Raw genomic sequence first — 15,678 nt, 5'->3', positions numbered from 1 at the left:
AGCACAAATTGAACGTTGGAAAATGACATAATAATAAAGTTACGTTCCTTAAGACAACTTATAAGGTTTCTATCCCATGTAGACATGAACATTCCCACTATGTTCCTCCGCAAGTCTCCCCAGTCTCTATATCTCCCCCAGATCCAAGCGCTCAGCCATTACCCCCTCTCCTTCCCCACCTGTTGCACAAAGTGAAAGAGTTTCCGCGACCCCCTCGCTTCCCGCCCAGACAGCTGCCGTCCCGCCCCCATAACGTCACCGGTCACGCCTCTCACTGGGAGGGAGCTGAGGGAAAGCCGCCGGACGTCATAGAGTCCCCGCTCCGCCCCTGCTGCTCCTCCCCCTCCCTCTCTGCTCCCTCCCTCCCTCCGCTAGTTCGGTCCTGACGTTCATTTCATTCCTCTCCTCATTCCGAGCATTCCTCGCATCGCTAGCGCCGTGCACACTCACCCTGAGCGGCCCAGCCCTGTCCTCCCCTCCCCCTGGGACCCCCTGAGTCTGCACAGCACCCCCAAGCTGCAACCCCCCACCCCACGCACCACCACCCAAAAATAAGCAGCTCCCTCCCCAACCCTATGGAACAATAGCACAGAGTGGTACAAGTGCTGCTGCCTGGCACTGGGGGCTCAGCTGACCTTGCTGGGTAAGTGACATGGGTGGGGTGGGGGGAGACTACTGGGGAGAGTGGGGGGATGTGGGGGTGCTGTTTTTGTTCTAACATGGGTGGGTGTTTTTTGGGGGAAAGGGTTAAATGGGAGAAGGAGTTTGGGGGCAGATCTGTTTGTACTTTTGTTTTGGGTGGGTGGAGGTGTAGTTGAAGCAACACTTTTGTCTCTCTGGTTTCAGGCTGAACTGGGGGTGCTCAGTAAGTTTGTGTGTTTGGGAGGGAATCAGTCCTAGGAAAGATCCCAGTGGAAGTTGTCAGGGCCGGAGTTAGAGGAGGGGGGGGGCTGGAAATGTGGGGCCACATGTTGCCTCCCCTGTGTCCCCCAGTAATGCAGAGACTTGCGGCAAATGTCCTTCCTGCCCCCCTAGAAGTTGTGCTGCTACAGACGCCTGCGCCCCCCCTTTGCACTCGCTCAGCTGCACTGACATTACCAGTCCCAAAAAAAAAAAAAAATGAACATTTTTCACATTTTTTCGAGAAGGAAGAACTTAGAACCGCCTGGGAGAGGGGGAAAGCCCCCCCCCTCATGCTGCAGTTGCCTCTGCATTCAAACTGGTCTCCCCAGTAATCTCCCGGGCACTTACTGCCCCCCCCTCCCCTGGGTGAGCCGGCGCGCACCCCTGCATTAGTGGAAGAATGAAAATCAAAGATACTTTCATGTCCCCCTTTTCCAGGGCCGTTCCTGCCGCTGCATCTTTACAAGTTCAAGTGGAACCTTCTCTGGAATCGGCACAATCGCTGGGTGCAGCAAGGGACCCGAAGAGGATTCCAGCCTGCAAACTTCCCTCTAGGTAGGAGAAAAAAAATCCCCTGAAAAATAAACAGCTGCTGAACTACAACTGGCCATCGGCGCATATTGGGAGTTGTAGTTCGGCAACAGAAACATCCCTGTGTTGCTTTATCTTTGGAATTTTCCACTGCCTGAGGTTTTATTGCCAACATAATCCGCAGCCCTGTGTCTAATAAGGCAATGTTAACCCCCGGCGTGCCTTTTCTGAGTGGATAACCAGAATTCCGGGGGCTCACTAGGGAATTCACAATAACCATAGAACTTTCAAAATGCCAAAATAATTATTCCTGGCTTTAAAATATTGATATGCTGTGGGCAGGTATTTGCTTTCTGTTTGTACAACGCCACTGCAGCTGTTGGCATAAAGTCATAAGGAAAATTACAAATAATAATACAGGCCGGCGGGCACCTCGTTAGATGATTCTGTGTCTAACGTGGCCTTTAAAGTAATTTTTTTGTCCTCTTAGGACTTAATGAGTCCCTTATTGATTGGTGTCATAATGAATCTTTCCATTGCTAATTATCACTGGTCTTTATCAACTCCCGGGAGGCTCGGCTCAATGAGTGTCCGTCTTGGAGACAAATTAGAGCGGGCCCTTGTGCCTTTAAATAGGCCCCCTGCAGAGGGGGGAAATATTTAACGTTGAAGGGGGTCGTAATTAACAAATGCCCTTAGAATTTCTTTGACAACTTGATGAAATCTGTATTAAAATTCAGCAAGTGTCGTCCAGTCCCCCCTCCAAATCCATCATGCGGGATAGGGAAATATTTCGCTTTCAGTTTCGCTAAATTAAGAATTCCAAGATTTTATCCCCCCCTTTTTTTATGATTGCATCAACATAATGTCGTTTTAAATTGCAAAAACTAATATAGTGTTCCCCTTAACAGCAATGCCCCCCCTCGTTAGCGGATGTGTTATTGGGATCTCCCGGTATAAGTGTTACTGGTTCCCGCCTCCGACTTTTTTGATCTTTTATCTCCTCCCCTCCCATTTATTTATTTAAATTTTTCTGAATTAGATGGAATATTTAGAATTTTTCTGAGGTTTTGCGTGATTCAATTAACCTCCCAATTCTCTAATAATGTGATGTTTCAGGTTACATTGTATCTGTGTGTCGACCGCTTCTGGGTTATAAGGTTAATGGATAATTTCAATATAAATCCTTGTGGATATTGTGTTAGTGCATTGCGTATTGTATCCGTGCTTGCGCTGCGTGTCCTTGTACGGGCTGAAATAAAAGAAAAAGTGCAGTTCCGCAGGGATTCCCAGCTTTTTTATTTTGTGCCATCGAAAAATGTGACATTTATAGACGAAAAGATAATTTCATGAAAGTATTTTTGGAGCTGTAGAATCAATGGATTTCACTTCCCTCTAACCATGTGTAGTGTGTCTAGTAAGGCAGAATAGTGGCTGGAAACTACACAACTTTGGTGTAGTTATGTGAGTAGTAAGGTGAAATAATGTCAGGGGTAGGGGGGCTGTAACTCTGCGATAGAACAAGCAAGGTGGTATCAAGGAAAAGGACTCTATTTGTAGGATCATCATCATTTATTTAGATAGCACAGTGCTTTACATTAGATATTGCATATAGTGGTATGGGACTTGTTATCCAGAATGCTCGGGACCCAGGACTTTCCAAATAACAGATCTTTCTGAAATTTGGATCTTCATACCTTAAGTCTACTAGAAAATCATGTAAACATTAAATAAACCCAAAATGCCGGTTTTGCTTCCATTTAGGATTAATTATATATAAATTGGGAATAAGTACAAGCTACTGTTTTATTACAGAGAAAAAGGAAATCATTTTTAAAAATTTGGATAAAATGGAGTCTATAGGACACTGCGTTTCCGCAATTTGGAGCTTTGTGGATAATGGGTTTCTGGATAACAGACCCCATACCTGTAGTTAAAGAGGGGTTGTAGGGAAAAGTAGCTGTAACTGTGGGATAGTGTGTATAGTCAGCGCTGTGAAACGTTTGCGCTATATAAATACATGTTAATAATGTTAATAATATAATAAGGCAAAAAGGGGGTGTAGAAGAAAGAGACTAAGTGTGGAATAGTGTGTATAGTAAGGCAACTGGGTGTAGGAGAAAGAGATTTATTGTGGGATAGTGTGTATAGTAAGGCAGGGGGTATAGGGGAAAGAGGCTGTAAATGTGGGATAGTGTGTATAGTAAAGCAATGGGTTGTAGGGGACAGAGGATGTAATTGTGGTATAGTGTGTGTAGTAAAGCAAGGGTTTTAGGAGAAAAAGGCTGTAATTGTGGGATAGTGTGTATAGTAAGGCAGTGGGCATAGGGGAAAGAGGCTGTAACTGTGGGATAGTGTGTATAGTAAAGCAATGGACATTTCAGGAAAAGAAGTGTTATTGTGGGATAGTATGTACAATACATCTCCCAGCACCCTCTGACAGCCCTGTGTCCTGGCTCATGTAAGGTAAGCCCTGCATAAAGAATGAAATTTAATTCTGATTGGATTCAGTTGGTTGGTAGAATCACCAATAAGATAGCTGGCATGAGCCCTTCAGGGGTCACACGTTGATATAGAATGGCCCAGTGATGTCACAATGATACTTGCTGTTTACAGAGCGGGTATTTAGGATGCCATTTGTCACTGCGATTCCTTGCTGCGCCGGCGGCTGATTGGCCAAACATTTACTTAAGGAGACTAATCTGTTTATTTGCAGCCAGGTCCGTGTCATGTTTGTGGTCACAGTCGTCACACGGGGCAGCCAAACCAATGAATTTCACTTTATTCCCCGTCTCCGTGTTTATCTGGCCAAGCGGAAGCGGCTGCTTGTGAGCGAGGCATTCCCACCAACGCTTCCATGATGCAATCTGTTTATTCCCCTATTCATCCCAGGCAGTGAGATGAGACACATGGGGCAGATGTGCAGTCTGCAATCTAGTTTCATTGCTAACCATGCAGGTTTAATATACAGGTATGGGATCCATTATCCAGAAACCTGGTATCCAGAAAGCTCAGAATTAAGGAAAGGCTGTCTTCCCTAGACTCCATTTTATACAGATAATCCACATTTTTAAAATGTATTTCCTATTTTTTGTAATAATAAAATAGTAGCTTGTACTTGATCTCAACTAAGATATAATTAATCCTTGTTGGAAGCAAAACCAGCCTATTGGGTTTATTTAATGCTTACATGATTTTCTAGTAGACTTAAGGTATGAAAATCCAAATTTTATAAAGATCCGTTATGCAGAAAGTCCTGGGTCCCGGGCATTCTGAGTAACAGGTCCCATACCTGTATATGTATTTATAAAATATAAAGGCGTTGTAGGTGCATGGAGCAGGATTCCAGTAGCTGTGGGATGGAATTTAATCGAGCAAGTCTATAGGAACTTGAGTAGAAACCTGTTGCTGCCAATCAGATCTAATTGATCTATTTCAATAAAGAAAATTTCTGATTGGTTGTTATGCTTTACAAAAGATTATTTTGTGACATGGCCAGTGTATCTGCTGTCAGAGCAATGCATTGGCCTCCTGGGGGTAATTTCCCCTACATGTGTCGTTATTTTTACAGGTTTTTTTTGTTTTCTTTTACAACAATCGAAACATGAAAGTCGAAACATGAAAGGTTTGAGCAAAAAAAAACAGAACAGAGAAAATATGTCAGTAATTCCATGGGAATGTAGTAGCTTTGCACATTAACCCAAAGATTTTGTGTTTTGTAGTATTTTGGGCTCATGGGGGGGGATGTAGAAATGAGTGCAGGGTTAACCCCGACGTGGCTGTGTTACAAGCCGTGAGAAAACAGAGCGGTCGCCTATGGCTTTGCTTATGAAACTGAGGCCTGTTGGGGTTTGAAGGGGAGATATCATATTTTAAAAAATTCTGACTCTCAAACAGCATTTTCTTGTACAGAGACGAAGGGTAGGGGGGTGCTGTGTGGCTGTTTCTATTGACCAGCTGGCTTGTCTCTGAATGGAAAAAGTGAAGCGGCAGATTTCGTTTGAATTGTGACCTTTCAAGTGCACTTTTTAGGACAGAGGGTGGGGGGGAGGGAAAGTAAAAAGAGCGCTGGTTCTGAAGGGGGAGTGATTAGACCTATGGATCAGTTGGCTCTTCAGTCTTTGAGTGTTTGGAAACCCGGGCAGCAGAGATTGCCGCAGTGACTGCGGTGCTGCTTTGCACTGAGATGGTAAAAAGCAGCCAATGCTTTGTAATCCCATAAATCTCGTTGTATTACTTTATGGATATGTGCAGCAGAATTCTCTGTTTTGCACCTGGGATCTGCCACCTGTAGAATCATATGTGACCCTAAGTAAGTTAGTGGCTTTATTATGGACATTGTCTTCCCCCCCCCCCAAGACAGCTGTTTCATGTTTGCACCATCAATTATTTTGGGGGCCAGTTCTCTGTGCAGTAAGTGTGGTTGCAGCGCAATGTGCTCCACTTCTCCGTCCCTAGATCTGTAAAGCAGGACCATGTTGCAGCAGAAAGGGCAGATAAAGCCGGGTAATTACATGCAGAGGCAGCCCAGCTGATGTCCTTATGTACTCGCAAACAGACTTATAGGAAGGAACAAGGGGATGGGATTCTTTTTTTGTTGCCTTCGCAACCCAAAGGCATTGTGATATACTCTCCTGTTGGCTTGCTGATAGTATAGTATTCCTTCTGCTATGCATTGGAGCTGCCATATTGCTTTGCTGGACTGAGCTGTTGCCCATTTGATTGTCTTCCCCGTTGACAGCCACAGTGATGGAGCAAATTGGGGGCATCTTTGGACAGCTTAAATTATGCAACTGCCTCTGTACTTGTCACTAAGTATATGACCTTGTGCGCTTGTCACCGTTTAGTGCCGTGGCTGTTGCACACCAGGTTACTTTCCATTAAATAACATTGCAAGCGGGGTCGATTTTCTGACAGATACTGATGGGGCAAGACTAGGGTTGCCACCTTTTCTTGAAAAAAATACCGGCCTTCCCATATACACTATGTATCTTTTTTCCCTATTAATAACATTGGGATCAACTAGGGATGCACAGAACCCAGGATTCAGCCAGGATTCTGTCTTTTTCAGCAGGATTCGGATTCGGCCGAATCCTTCTGCCCAGCCGAACCGAATCCAAAATCCTAATTTGCATATGCAAATTAGGGGCAGGGAGGCAAATTGCGTGACTTTTTGTCAGAAAACAATGGTTTCACCTTCCCACCCCTAATTTGCATATGCAAATTAGGGTTCAGTATTCGGCTAAATCTTTAGCAAAAGATTCGGCCGAATCCAAAATAGTAATGTTTTCCCCTTCCCACCCCTAATTTGCATATGCAAATTAGGGTTCGGTATTAGGCCGAATCTTTAGCAAAGGATTCGGGGGTTCGGCCGAATCCAAAATAGTGGATTTGGTGCATCCCTAAGATCAACCATCATTTTTACCGGCCAGGTGGCAACCCTAGGCAAGACCTCCCGAGGAACCCTATATGGGCCAGCAAGACTTTGTCTGCAGTTCTTTCATTGATCCCTGTAACTCTGGGTCCAGTGTGACATTCCCCTATTCCTCCTCCCTGTACCCACCTTCCCACCCAGGCCTTGGTTATTCTCCCCAGGATAAGAGCTTTGTTCCATTTCCTGTGTATTTGTGCAGCAGCCAATCACTGAAGAGATTACAGTGTAAAGGTTCTTTCTTGTTACAATGTATTGTTCTGTCTTTCCTCCCTGAGTGACACGGAGTACTGCAGAGATATTTGTCTCCTTTCCCTTGGGACGGGACCTACCCTGGGCCCCACAGGCAGGGCCACTGTCTGAAGTACAACTGAATGGTCAGGCCTCGCTGTGGGTGCCATTTTGCCTTGGCAGCCTATCAGGGAGCAGGAAGAACCCTGTTTAATAATAAATGCTAGCGTCACAATGCCCTGGACCTAAAATTCACTGGAACCCCTACAGTGTTCTCTAATTGATGGCAACCCCCTACCCTCTGTTGTTGTTGTTGTTGTTGTTGTTGTCGTCAAATTATAACTCCCAGCACTCCAACTCATTTTTCCCCTCCAAACTCCCTGATCTGTAACTCCAGCCCTGCCCCCCTTCTTTCTCATCCACCCTGTATTATTCGGACTGTGAAGAAAGGGAAAATGACTTCATCTGTGCTGGCACTCACGGGGCCGGGTGCACTCGCAGGCAGAAGGAATAAAGAGGCCAGGTGTTTTTACACAACCACCCCCCCACCCCGGGGCTGGGACTTTCATTGTCTAAAGCAGATTCTAGTTCTGGCAGGGCGGCTAGATCCATTAACTCTGTCAGTGACAGATTCCTGTAGCCTCAAGCAATTCCCCCCATCCCCCCCATGTTGTATTCTGGCGCCGAGCAGGTGCGAATGTTTGACAGAAATAACTAAGAAGGAACCCTCTTGTGCTGTCAGATACAATCTGAGATTCATGTATATTGGAAAGTTGTTTATAGTTACAGCTACAAAAGTAGTTGTTTTAAAGTTCCCCTTTAAAGGGGCGATTCATTCTAAGCAACTTTTCAATCCTTTAGTATGTTGTAGAATAATTAATTCTAAGCAACTTTTAAATTTTTTTGCTTTTTTTTTTTTTAAAATAGTTTTTAAATTATTTGCTTTCTTCTTGTGACGCTTTCCCGCTTTCAAATGGGGGTCACTGACCCCATCTTAAAAACAAGTGCTCTGTAAGGCTACACATTTATAGTTAGTACTACTTTCAATTGAATCATCTTTTTATTCAGGCCTCTCGTATTCATAGGCCAGTCGCTTATTCAAATCAATGCATGGTTGCTAGGGTCGTTTGGACCCTAGCAACCAGATGGCTGAAAAGGCAAACTGAAGAGCTGCTGAATAAAAAGCTAAACAACTCTAAAAACGCAAATAGTAAAAAATTAAAACCAATTGCAAATTGTCTCAGAATATCACTCTCTACATCGTACTAAAAGTTAAATTAAAGGTGAACAACCCCTTTAAGAATACTGCAAATTCTTAGGTCACAGTATTATTTAGGGCACATTTATCTTTCCATGTCTGTAGGTATCAGGAGCGGAATATTCACCAGTGCAAATATGTACTTAAAGACTAATGTTACACAGGGGCCAGTGTGGCCCTATATTAACCTATTGCTTGATGGTGCTGTCTTAAAGCAGGACGGGGTCCGGCTGGCCGTTCTCATAGCCACACTAATGACATCCCGGTATTTTAATTAGGGATGCACCAAATCCACTATTTGGGATTCATCCAAATCCTGAACCGAATCCTAATTTGCATATGCATTTTTTTACTTCCTTGTTTTGTGACAAAAAGTCACGTGATTTCCCTTCCTGACCCTAATTTGCATGTGCAAATTAGGATTCGTTTCAGCCAGACGCAAGGATTCGGCCGAATCCAAATCCTGCTGAAAAAGTCTGAATCCTGGCCAAATTCTGGATTTGCTGCATCCCTAATTTTAATTAGCTGCCTGCTTACTTACTAAAGTTTATCGTTACTTTCAGGACTTTAGGCTTAACCTGGAAAACCAAAAATAAGATTTGTAACCAGAGGTCAATTGTTTGGCTTTGCATAATTCATGCCATTTGGGTTTGGTGCCTCTGCTTGGCACAAGGAACTCTTCTCAATATTCTAGCAGGGAACGGTGGGTAGGACTGTACAATAAATAGACCCTGGCATCACAAGAAAGGTTGTTTAAAGTGACATTTTGCCGCTGTGTGTTTAAGATAACATTTATAAAGCATTTTTAATACCCCGGGAGACGAAAGCAAAGAAAACGAAACGTTTAGAAATGCGAAATTCCTGAAATCTGTGCCTGTAGAAATATGACATGAGAGTGGGTCTCGCTTTAAAAGAGCTAGGAATGTGTTAAACCCTCCATACCAGACAGCTGCTTCTGGGGCTGACATCTGCTTTTCTCTGCCTTCACCTGGGGAAGAAAGAAAATGCAGATTAGAGGGGCACGCCCCCTCACCCCAGAGCTCTAAAAAAAAAAAAATGCCACCGAGGACTTGTCAAACAGCGTTCCTGCTCAGCCTGTCGGTGGCGAGGGGCCATTGTCCGTGCAACAGTAGGCTCAGGAGCAGCGGGCAGCATATGGTCCCTATATTGTGCAGATAAGTTATCTGCTAATTGTTAGCATTGTGATAGGGTTCATGCTTGTCTCACTAGGCACCGTGCTGCCTCTGTCCTGCGCCTCTCTCCATCCTTCCTGCACGGACTTGCCTTTCCGAGCTGGATTTTTTTAAAAATTGTATTTGCATTAAAGTTTGTTTTCTCTTGATTTTTTAGGAGCCTGCACCCGATAACCTATATAGTCCATAATAAGTGTTTTTTTTTCATTATATATTACTATAAATAATACTCGAAGCGGTGCAAAGAAATCTTGCCTTGGTGCATTGGGTGCCCATTCCTGGTGCGTTGGCTTCCTTGTTTTGTGATGAAAACTCGCGTGATTTCCCTTCCCACCCCTAATTTGCATATGTAAATAAGGATTTGTATTCAGTTCGGCCAGGTATAAGGAATCATCTGAATCCTGCTGAAAAAGGCCAAATCCCAAACTGAATCCTAAATTCGTGCATCCCTTATATATGGTATATTTTTCCTTTTCCTTTTCTCCAGAGATTCTCTTTCTGTTCTACTGTACTTAAAGATCAAGTATCTGTTATTTCCCTTCCATAATGAATCACATTATAAATGCAAGTTGTTTATTTTCAATCGCTGGTGTCTGGTTTTTATTTTACAGTTATGCATCCAGGCGGCTTGTAAATAACAGGCAATAGAATGAATTATATTATAGGGTTATAAATATCTTGTCTCACTATCATTCTGATTTTTTAGTTGCCAAGAGTCAACTTCTCTAGCAACATGCAATATTGAAAAGAAATTCAAATTATTTCAAAAGACCCAGAGTCAACCCTGCATCATGCAACAGTTGGGTTTTGTCACTGTGTGGGTGCTGCCCTGCTGATCTACATCTTCTGCTGCTGTGTGAATAAAGCAAAGGGAGCACAGGGACCCCTGTAAACTATCAAAAACCTAGATAGTGAAGGAAGGTATTTATCTAAAAGAACTATATTATGGTTGGTCTCTGATCTACTGTGTTTGTACTCGGTGCAAGAAAGAGTTTATTAACAGCCGCCAACACCATCTTGGGGGCCTGTCAAAGAACCCATTATTGTCGGAAGATTGCTCAGCCTCCATAGAGGAACCTCACATCTTAGTTATGTGTGTTTACTAGAATTAGATGTTTATTGTTGTCTTGTTTCTATATATCTGTAACCTTGTTATGAGCTAAGGGGGCCCAGCCTGAAGGTCAGTTAGGGGGAGATTTGGGGTGAGTGCTTATTTGTGCCCTGGGTACCCTGGAACTAATAGCAGGTTGTCTGATACCCCAATGTTTCTATATATCTGTAACCTTGTTATGAGCTAAGGGGGCCTAGCCTGAAGGCCAGTTAGGGGGATTTGGGGTGAGTGCTTATTTGTGCCCCTGAAACTGTAGCAGGATGTATAGTAGTGTAACAAATTATCAGGAAAAACAGTAGTTTCAGAAACAAGCATCAAATTCATAAAAAATCATTCATTTTTCTTTTTAAAATTAAGTTGTTAAAAATTCATGTTTGGTTTAACCCCAGTTAATTTGGTAGTGTTGCCCAAGTAAAAAAAACAAACAAGGACCCTTTTTCAGAGCAGTAAATATTGTACTGTAAACATTTATTTTATTTTAATTCAAACCCCCCCCCCCCATTCCCCAGAAGAGCTTCCCAGCAGTGTAAAATTTTCTTGTCAATGTGTTTTCCATCCTTGGGCACAGACTCCCCCTTTTAGTTTCCATAGCGGTGACATCTGTTTTACAAGAATTCCGGAGTCTCGGAGGTCTCTGCCTTTTCACTGTCTCCCGAGACCAGGATTTTTTTTTTTTTTGTGAAAGCCAAGTTTGTTGTGGGGGGGGGGGGGTTATTTCTTTATTTCTCCTGCCTTTGACCTTGTTCTTCCTCTCTCAGTCTCACTGTCCCATGGCAAAACCTGTATTTTTCTTTAATAAAAGCACAGTGTAAAGATTTCCCAAGCCTCCTACCATCTGCTGGAATACTTATTACAGTCCGGCTCAGCAATAAATGTGCCCTTTATCAGGCCCATAAAAAGGTTGGATTCTTTAGTGTCCCTGAATCCTGCTGAATCACGCTGAATATATGGACTGGCGACACACAGTAGCGCAGGGTTTCTATGTTTTTTGGCTACTGGGAAAGTGCTATTTTTTTTCCCTTTGGTATCCTGGGCGACTGTCGGCATGCTTTTTGCCCTGTGGATTAGAAAGCAGAACTTGGAGATCGGTTTAGGGAAGGGGGACTGTCCTCCAACCTCAAACATGAGCTATAGCTTAAAAGGATTCCCCTTTCCTGTGCCCCAAAGTGAGTCTTGCTGTGTGTCAGTGCAGTAAAGCAGAGTCTCAGCACAGACTCTCTACTGAATACTCTTGAGCTCTCTGGGGAAGGCGGACAGCAAGGGCTGCAAATACTGTTACTCGTTTTCTGTTATGAGACAATTTGGCGCAGTCCTGGTAGTTCGACATCAGGAAACCAGGAGCAGTTTGTAATGGTGTAGAAAGGGAATTTGCTCCCAGTCGCCTGATATCCCTCCTGCCATCTTATTAAAGGGATTATTCACCTTTAAATTAGGGATGCACCGAATCCAGGATTCGGTTCGGGATTCGGCCAGAATTCAGCCTTTTCCAGCAGGATTCGGATTCAGCCCAAATCCTTGTGTGTGGCCGAACCAAATCCTAATTTACATATGTGTTACATAGGTGTTAGAAGGGAAATCACGTGATTTTTCGTCTCAAAACAAGGAAGTAAAACACTCTTCCCACTTTTTCCTTTCCCGCCTCTTAATTTGTATATACGGATTCGGTTCTTTCATAAAGGATTCAGGGATTTGGATTAGTGGATTTTGTGGATCCCTACTTTAAATTAACTTTTAGTATGAGGTAATTTGCAGTTTCAGCAATCTGGTTGCTAGGGTCTAAATGACCCCATCAATCCTGCATTGATTTGAATAAGAGACTGGAATATGAATAGGGGAGGCCTGAACAGAAAGATGAGCAATAAAAAGTAGCAATAACTATGTTGCCTCACAGAGCATTTGTTTTTTTTAGATGGGGTCAGTGACCCCCATTTGAAAACTGGGAAGAATCAGAAGAAGAAGGCAACTATAAAAAAAGAAATAACAATGGACAGTTGAAAGTTGCTTAGAATTAGCCATTCTATACCATATTTGGCCGAATACCAAACCAAATCCGAATCTTAATTTGCATTTGCAAATTAGAGGCGGGAAAGGAAAAAGTGGAAAAAGAATGTTTTACTTCCTTGTTTTGAGTCACGTGATTTCCCTTCCCACACCTAATTTACATATGCAAATTTGGTTTGGCCACAAAGAAGGATTCGGCTGACTCCTGCTGAAAAAAAGGCAGAATCCTGGCCAAATCCCAAACCGAATCCTGGATTCGGTGCATCCAATGAAATTTGTTTATGTGTATGAGCCGCTTGTATAATAGCACCAGATTATATATTTGGAAAGTCTACCTGAACCTGTTCCTACCTGCCCTTCCTGTTCCCAGGCTGTGCCGCACGCTTTGCCGGTGCCATAAAAGAATAAGGCATTGTTTATTACACTCGCCATTGCTGTGGTGCCAAGTCTTTATTTTACCAATGTTAAATAAACAGTGGTGTTATCTTATCGCACATAGTGCGTCTGGAAACAAACCTGGGAGATTGGTGTAAACGCCTTATAGGCTTCAGTGAGATTTACTGTTCTCTCCCTCCCCTTTTAAAACATTTTACAAAGTGTAGCACCAGTACAACATGTAAACTTTAGCCTGCAGCCTTGTGCCTTTATATGGTCACAGAACAACCCCTCAGTGACTTCTAATATCCTTATCATTTACAGTAGGGGGTACATTATCCCTTATAATACATGAGTGATACTCAGAGTGCCCTGTATAACTCAGCCTGCAGCCTTGTGCCTTTATATGGTCACAGAACAACCCCTCAGTGACTTCTAATATTCTTATCATTTACAGTAGGGGGTACATCTACCCTTATAATACATGAGTGATACTCAGAGTGCCCTGTATAACTCAGCCTGCAGCCTTGTGCCTTTATATGGTCACAGAACAACCCCTCAGTGACTTCTAATATTCTTATCATTTACAGTAGGGGGTACATCTACCCTTATAATACATGAGTGATACTCAGAGTTCCCTGTATAACTCAGCCTGCAGCCTTGTGCCTTTATATGGTCACAGAACCCCTCAGTGACTTCTAATATCCTTATCATTTACAGTAGGGGGTACATTATCCCTTATAATACATGAGTGATACTCAGAGTTCCCTGTATAACTCAGCCTGCAGCCTTGTGCCTTTATATGGTCACAGAACCCCTCAGTGACTTCTAATATCCTTATCATTTACATTAGGGGGTACATTATCCCTTATAATACATGAGTGATACTCAGAGTTCCCTGTATAACTCAGCCTGCAGCCTTGTGCCTTTATATGGTCACATAACCCTTCAGTGACTTCTAATTATCCTTATCATTTACATTAGATGGGGTGCATCGACTCTTATAATACATGTGTGATAGAGTTCCCTGTATAACTCAGCCTGCAGCCTTGTGCCTTTATATGGTCACAGAACACCTCAGTGACTTCTAATATCCTTATCATTTACAGTAGGGGGTACATTATCCCTTATAATACATGAGTGAGTGATACTCAGAATTCCCTGTATAACTCAGCCTGCAGCCTTGTTCCTTTATATAGTCACAGAACAACCCCTCAATGACTTCTAATATCATTACAGTTGGGTAAGAGCACATTTTCACCATTAAAATACCACTGACGTGGGATTCTGTAGACAATGCAGAATCAACATCAGGACGTCTGATCCTTTTAGTAGGAGGCAGAATACATTGGCTTTGATATCTCAGTCAATTCTATTGGTATGACTGACACCTTTTGCCGGCAAATTATTCTATTTGCTGTGATAACTCTGTAGACTGCCCATTTCATTGGCTGTCCCTTGTATCACTAAGAAACACAACAATTCTTCCAAATGGCTCTTCGTAGTGTGAACATAACAGTTAAGACAAAGCACAGGGAAAGGGCAAAGTGCTCTTGGCTCACAGTCAGTTTATGGCTCCAGGCCTGTGGCAGTTACTTAGTAATGACGTCTATGGACAATCGCCAGAATTTTTGCTAGTTTATCCCACTAAAGCTTCTCTTGCATGATGGATACTGATCAGCATTCCCTGAACAAAGGCAACAATGTGCTTTTATGTGTCTGTATCACTCATGTATTATAAAGCATAATGTACCCCCTACTGTAAATGATAAAGATATAAGAAGTCACTGCGGGGTTCTGTGACCATATAAAGGCACAAGGCTGCAGGCTGATTTATACAGGGAACTCTGAGTATCACTCATGTATTATAAGGGACATGTACCCCCTACTGTAAATGATAAGGATATTAGAAGTCACTGGGGTTCTATGACCATATAAAGGCAAAAGGCTGCAGGCTGAGTTATACAGAGAACTCTGAGTATCACTCATGTATTATAAGGGATAATGTACCCCCTACTGTAAATGATAAGGATATTAGAAGTCACTGAGGGGGTCTGTGACCATATGAAGGCACAAGGCTGAGTTATATAGGGAACTGATGAGTATCAGAGTAATAGTCCTTAAATACACATGACCATTAGTGCGGAGGGAAGGGTGTGTATTTCAAGTGTTTTTGCCTAAAGAAGTCAAGGAATGGATATATGCCTGGTTACTTAGATAACGGATATATACTTTAGTGAGAATTCCATGAAACACATTTAAATCACTCTCCTCGAGTGAGAATATGTTCTGTACACAAGCAATAAACAAACAATCCAAAGATCCTGCGGAGAGGACAGCTGCTCAGTAGTCGTAATGCGGCGCGTTCTCCTCTGCCGCCGCTAAACATACTGCTAAAGACGTAAGCTGCAAGCTTAATATCCCTTGGATGCGGTTGTCTTTATTTTGGAGTTGGGCTAATAGAGATAATTAGTTGAAATTACAAGCAAGAAAAAGAGAAAAAGAAATGCGGAATGTGAGAACATTGGGGTAATTTGTCAGACAAGCGCACAATCTGTCAGTGCCGTCGCTGTGCCTAATTTGCACAATGTACACATTCCCTTCTTTCTCCCAGCTGCTCGCAAATTATATATTAATTTCTTAA

At 43.0% G+C, this 15,678-nt stretch overlaps 1 protein-coding gene across 6 annotated transcripts in view; it reads left to right on the top strand.

The window, feature by feature from the left end:
- Positions 1-339: 339 nt before the first annotated feature.
- tead1.S (TEA domain family member 1 (SV40 transcriptional enhancer factor) S homeolog) overlaps positions 340-15,678 on the top strand; it is a 97,069-nt gene continuing 81,730 nt past the window's right edge. For 3 of the 6 annotated variants that reach the window (XM_018259267.2, XM_018259268.2, XM_018259266.2), the window contains exons 1-2: positions 341-643; positions 1,342-1,458. The gene's annotated coding sequence lies outside the window, so the exon portion shown is untranslated. 6 annotated transcript variants of the gene reach the window in all.

The sequence above is a fragment of the Xenopus laevis genome, chromosome 4S, assembly GCF_017654675.1.
Source record: "Xenopus laevis strain J_2021 chromosome 4S, Xenopus_laevis_v10.1, whole genome shotgun sequence".
In the NCBI taxonomy this organism is placed as follows: Eukaryota; Metazoa; Chordata; class Amphibia; order Anura; family Pipidae; genus Xenopus; species Xenopus laevis.
This window is presented reverse-complemented; position numbering and strand designations above follow the sequence as displayed.